We start from the raw sequence: 6,000 nt of genomic DNA on the forward strand, positions 1-6,000 counted from the left end.
TTCATGCTGATATAGTTTGCAGTATGTTCCTCATAGTTTCCCTGTAGTTTTCTGTAACTGTCTCTGAGCTCACTGAGCTCATTGAGCTTCCTTAGAACAGTTGTTTGGAACTCCATATCTGATAATTTACTTGCCTCTATTCCATTTAATTCTCTGTGTAAGGATTCCCCCTTTCCCTTCAGTTAGCGGTATTTCTTTGTCTTCCCATTATTTGTGAGACTCCTTATTTTGCTTCTGCTTCTTAAGTTGATCTGTCTTGATTTCCTGACTTTATGGTGTGAACTTCTATGGTAGGTGACCACTGTTTTTACTTTCTGGATCTGACTCTGATGATGTCAGATATCATCGCTGTCTGACCTTAGGCAGTCTCTTAGAGACTTTCAGGATTCTACTCTCTGTGGCTGGCTCCTTCAGCTGTCAGTCTAGTCATTCTGCACTCAGCAGGCCACCTTAGACAGCTCAGGGCGGGGCGGAGTCCCTCCTGGTGTTGAGGTTATTGGGTCCTCTCTCGCTATGGCTGTATGGGGGAGGAGTCCGCACTGGGATCTTGGTGGCTATTCTCTCCCCAAAGCCTCTATCCCCTAGTCTCTCCTCAAGTGTCTACAGACCTCTCTGTGCCCCCTTTAGCCAGGGATCTACTATCTGTGGCTGCCACTCTTCACTCAGCAGGTGGCTTAGACAGCACAGAGTAGGTGGAATCCCACCAGCGGTGTGGGGGGGGGGACGGGGATATTGGGTCCTTTGACATTGGTGCTGCTCAGGGGTAGTGGTCTCTGCCTGAACAAGATGGCTGCTGCCTCATGGGGGATGAGTCAGCACCGAGATCTGGCTGGCTCCCATTCAGTTCTCTTCCCAAAGCCTCCTTCCCCAGTCTCTCCTCCGGCATCTACCCAACTCTGCCCTCGCCTTTCCCAGAGTCCATGGTAAGTGGCTGCAAATAAAAATTTTGCATTGGCCTTATAAAAGGCTCTTTGCTTCTCCAGCTGCCTGTCTCTGGCCAAGAGCAACCCTGCTGCTTTTCACAACTGGCTGTTTTCTGTGTACTTTTTGGGTTCTGGTGCTGTAGGGTAGAGATCCCCACTTTTGGTTTAGACCACACTCTTCTCAGTGGCATCCAAATGGCCATTTCAATATCCTTCCTGTGCTGCCACCAGTGGGTGCCCCACCCATCTTCTCAAGTCTGTACTGCACTCTTTACCAGTTAGATTGCACTAAAGCAGATTCTTCTGTCTCTGAGATTACAAGGCTCCTCTCTCACTGTTGTTCAGTTGTTTGTTCCAGGTGATTACTCCACCATCTAGTTGTTATTCCAGGTTTGTCCTGGGAAGTCAGTGTGACTTCCACTCACTCCTCCACCATTTTGAGTCTCTGTTTCCAGAAAATTTTCGATTTTTGTCTTTTATTTCACTTTTGACCCAGTCATTGTTTAATAACATGCTGTTCAGTCTCCATGAGTGTGAATGTTTTTGAGTTTTTTCCTTGAGGTTGGGTTCTAGTTTCAGATGTTTGTGGTCCAAAAAAATGCTTGTTATGATTTCAATTTTCCTGTATTTGTTGAGGCTCGTTTTGTGTCCTATCATGTGGTCTATCTTTGAAAATTTTCCATGTGCATTTGGAAAGGATATGTATTTTGCCTCTTTGGGATGAATGGTTCTATATATATGTATCAGTTAAGTCCATTTGATCTAACACTTCGTTCACTCCCAGAATATCCTTGTTGACATTTTGTTTGGAAGATCTATTCATTGTTGACAGTGAGGTGTTAAAATCCCCTACTATCGGTGTCTTGCTGTCTATACCTTTCTTGAAGTCCTCCAAGATTTTTCTTACATATTTGGATGCTCCTATGTTAGGTGGCTATAGGTTTACAATGTTTATGTCTTCCTGATACAGTCTTCCTTTGAGTATTATGAAGTGTCCTTCTGGGTCTCTTTTTATATCCTTTATTTTGAAATACATTTTTTCTGATATAAGTATTTCTACCCCAGCTTTTCTTTTCCCTGTCCATTTCCTTGGAATTTTTTTTTAATCCTTTCACTTTCAGTCTATGTAGGTCCTTTTTCTAGGGTGAGTCTCTTGTAGGCAGCACATATGTGGGTCATGTTTTGTAATCCATTCATCTACCCTATGTCTTTTGATTGGAGAATTTAATCCATTTACATTTAGAGTTACTGTTGATAGGTACTTATTCATATTTTCCCTTTGTACCTGTGTTCCTCTCTTTCTCATTCCTTTTCTTCATCTACTTAAAGCAGTCCCTTTAGCATATTTTGCAGTGCTGCTTTGGCAGAGGTGTTTCTTTTAGCCTTCTTTTGCCTGGGGAACTCCTTATTTCATCTTCCATTTTAATTGAGAGCCTTGCTGGGCAGAGTAGTATTGGTTGCAGGCCTTTGCTTTTCATGATTTGGAATATTTCTTCCCATTCCCTTGTGGCTTGTAGTATTTCTGTTGATAAGTCAGCTGCTAGCTATATAAAGACTCCCTTGTATGTTCCTGTTTCTTCCTTGTTGCCTATAGGATCCTCTCTTTGTCTTTGATTTGGCATTTTAATGATGATGTGTCTTGGAGTGAACCTCACTGGGTTCCTCCTGTATGGGCCCCTCTGTGCTTCCTGGACTTATGTCACTTTTCTCTCCTCCAATTAGGGAAGTTTTCCATTATTACTTTTTCAAACAGGTTTTCTATCTTTTGTTCCTCTTCTTCTGGTACCCCTATTATATGGATATTATTATATTTCAGGTTGTCCTGCATTTCTCTAAGCGTCTGTTCTTTCTTTTTGTTTGCCTTTTTTTCATTTTCTTGGTGTTTCTGGGACCTTTTTTCCACCTTCTCCAGCTTGCTGATTCATTCCTCAGCTTCATCTAGCCTGCTTTTGATTCCTTCTACTGTTTTCTTTAATTCAGAAATTGTATTTTGCATTTCCTCTTGCCTCTTTTTGATAGTTATATATCTTTTTTCATGCTGATATCATTTTCAGTGGGTTCCTCATAGTTACCCTGTAGTTTTTAGCAATTCTCACTGAGCTCATTGAGCTTCCTTAGAACCATTGTTTTGAACTCAATATCTGTTAGCTTACTTGCCTCTATTTCATTTAGTTCTCTTTCTGGGGATTCCTTCCTTCCTTTCGATTGGGGGCAGTGTTTTTCTTTGTTTTCCCATTATTTGTGAGAATCTTCTTTTTTACTACTGCTTCTTAAATTGATCTGTATTGACTTTCTGACTTTGTGGTGTGAATGTCTCTCAGAGGAGACCTATGAGATTAAGTGGTACATTCTCTTTGATCTCCTGAATTTGATGCTCTTTGGATTCCCTTTATGCTGTTTATGTTGACTCTCTAAAGTAATTGGGTTTTGTAGTTGTTTTGTTGTTCTTTGATGTGTCCTACCCTCTAGCTGGTTGACTGAGGTTCATTCTGCCCACCATGTCTTGTGTGTTTTTGTGCAGGTGCTGCCAGAACAAAATCACAAAGCTCAGGAAACAAACACACATCTGAGAAATTAACTCTCCCTTGCATTCCCACTATCAACAAGAAATGAACCAGTATTAAAAATGTTGTAAAGAGATTAAGACTATTATGAGAAAGGACAGAAAGAAACTATTAGTATAAAATCTAATGTCTTAATATGCACAAACTTGATGGGCCTGAAATGGATGATAAAAAGCTATGTAGTAAAGAAAATGTTGCAAATCATGGAGAAGACCAGTGAGTTTCATCTTGGTAGCCTCTGGTATTATTTACTGCTGTTTTTTCTTTCCGGGTTGCCTCTGATGATGTCAGCTGTTGACCTCGTCTGACTGTAGGCAGTCTGTTTGAGACTTCCAGGAATCTACTGTCTGGGGTTGTCTTGTTCAGTTGTTATTCTAGTCACCCTGCACTCAGCAGTCAGGCTTTGGCATCACAGGGTGGGGCTGATTCCCTCCTGGGGGCCGGGCTATTGTTTCCTCTCAAGGTGCTTCTGCTCAGGGGAGTGGTCTGCCTGAGGAAGATGGTTGCTGCCATGTGGGGGAACGATTCAGCTTCGGGATCCTTCTGGGCTACTCTCTAAGTTCTCTTCCCAAAGCTTCTATCCCCAGTCTCTACTCAAGTGTCTGTAGTACACTGTGTGCCTCCTTTAGTCAGGGATCTACTAGCTTGGCTGCCACTCTGCACTCAGAAGTCAGGTTTAAGCACCACAGGGACAGGGCAGAGTCCCTTTTGGGGGCAAGGCTGTTGTTTCTTTTCCTGCTATTGCCCCTCAGGGGAGTGGTCTGCATGAGCAAGGTTGCTGCTGCAATATGGGAGATGAGTCAGCACCAGGATCCTGCAGGCTACTCTCTCAGTTCTCTCCCCAAAGCCTCCATCCCCAGTTTCTCCTCACGCAGTTCCAGCCTACTTTGCCCTGCCTTTGCTGGAGCCCAGGCTAAGCAGGTGCATATAGTTTATGCATTGGCTCTTGAAATGGTTCTTTGTGTCTTAAGTCGCTTGTCTCTGGCAAAAATCAACTCTGCCTCTTTTTGCAGCTGGCTCTTATCTGTACTTTTTGGACTCTGGTGCTGTTGGCTGGGGATCCCCACTTATGGTTTATGTTCCATTCTTCTCAGGGGGCTCCAACTGGGTGTTTAAATATCTGTCTGGCACTGCCTCCCATGGGTGCCCAGCCAGACTTCTCAAGTGTCCACCACAACCCTTACCAGTCAGGTTGTGCTAAAGCTGATACTTCTGTCTGTCCAAGGTTAAGTCTTCTCTCTCACTATTGTTTGTTGTTTGTTCTAGGTGATTTCCTCACAATTTAGTTGTAATTCCAGATTGGCCTGGGGGGAAGTCAGTGTGACTTCCATTTACTCCTCTGCCATTCTGAACAACCCAGAGTTCCTTCATTTTAAAGACTGGTTAATATTACAGTGTATGGATGGGCCACATTTTGTTAATTCATATATCTGTTGATGAATATTTCTGTTGCTTCCACTTTGTGGCTATTTATTGTGAATGATACTGCTTTGAACATGGGTGTATGAATGTCTCTTTGGGGCCCTGTTTTTACATGCCCAGAAGTGGGATTGCTTGATCATATAGTAATTTTATTTTTAAATTTTTGAGGGATGATCATACTGTTTTCCACAGCAGCAATGCAATTTTACATTCCCATTAGCAATGTAGAGGCTTCCCCTTTCTCCACATCCTCATCAACACTTGTTATTTTGTGTTTCTTTAAATTATAAGCATTCTAATGATTGTGAAGTTGTAATGTAGTTTTAAGCATCAGCGTGTTAGAAAGTCACATATAATTCAGATGAACTATTCCATAAACAATTGAATAGACTGTGCTCATGGCTCAGCTTTTGGTACTGATGTGTTTCAGCTTTGTGCAGAGCGGGTGTCTCCCAGTATTCCACCTTATTCAACCCATAGGCAGGATAAACTTTTGACCCTGACAAAGAATATTTTGGTGAATTTAGGGTACAGCCAATAATAAAACATAACTAAAATTTTCTTTAACGAATCATTGTGGCAAGTCAGAGGATATTAGATGATGGCTTGAAATGGGTAAATCTCACTGCAACTTTATGACTTAGAAATGGATATTGTGTTCATTTTTCTGATGGGCAAATAGAGGCTCAAAGAGGTAAAATAAGTTGGCCAAAACCATACAACAGGGATGGAGGCTAGAGCAGGATATGAATGTAGATCTTTAAAATATTTCATTGACTGACTTAGATCTGGGAAATTGGTGTAGGATCCATCCAAAACCATGGATGGGACTTCCTTAGCCTCTTTTTTCTCTTGGATAAAATGGGCATATTGTGTCTGGCATATAATAGATTCTAAATGCTGGGGTACTGCAGAAAACAGGCCAGAAAAATCATACTTAGAGGCAGCAAGACAATGATGTGGTTAAAACCATACATCTGGAGCCAGCTGCTGTGGTTTAAACCCTGGCTCCTCCACTTGTTAGCTGAGGCAAACTACTAGCCCCTCTGTGCTTAACTTTCCCCATTAGCAAATTGGAGTAATGACAGTCC

This window comes from Pteronotus mesoamericanus, unplaced genomic scaffold (assembly GCF_021234165.1).
Source record: "Pteronotus mesoamericanus isolate MK-2021 breed Mesoamerican mustached bat unplaced genomic scaffold, CSHL_Meso_final contig_94, whole genome shotgun sequence".
Taxonomy (NCBI): Eukaryota; Metazoa; Chordata; class Mammalia; order Chiroptera; family Mormoopidae; genus Pteronotus; species Pteronotus mesoamericanus.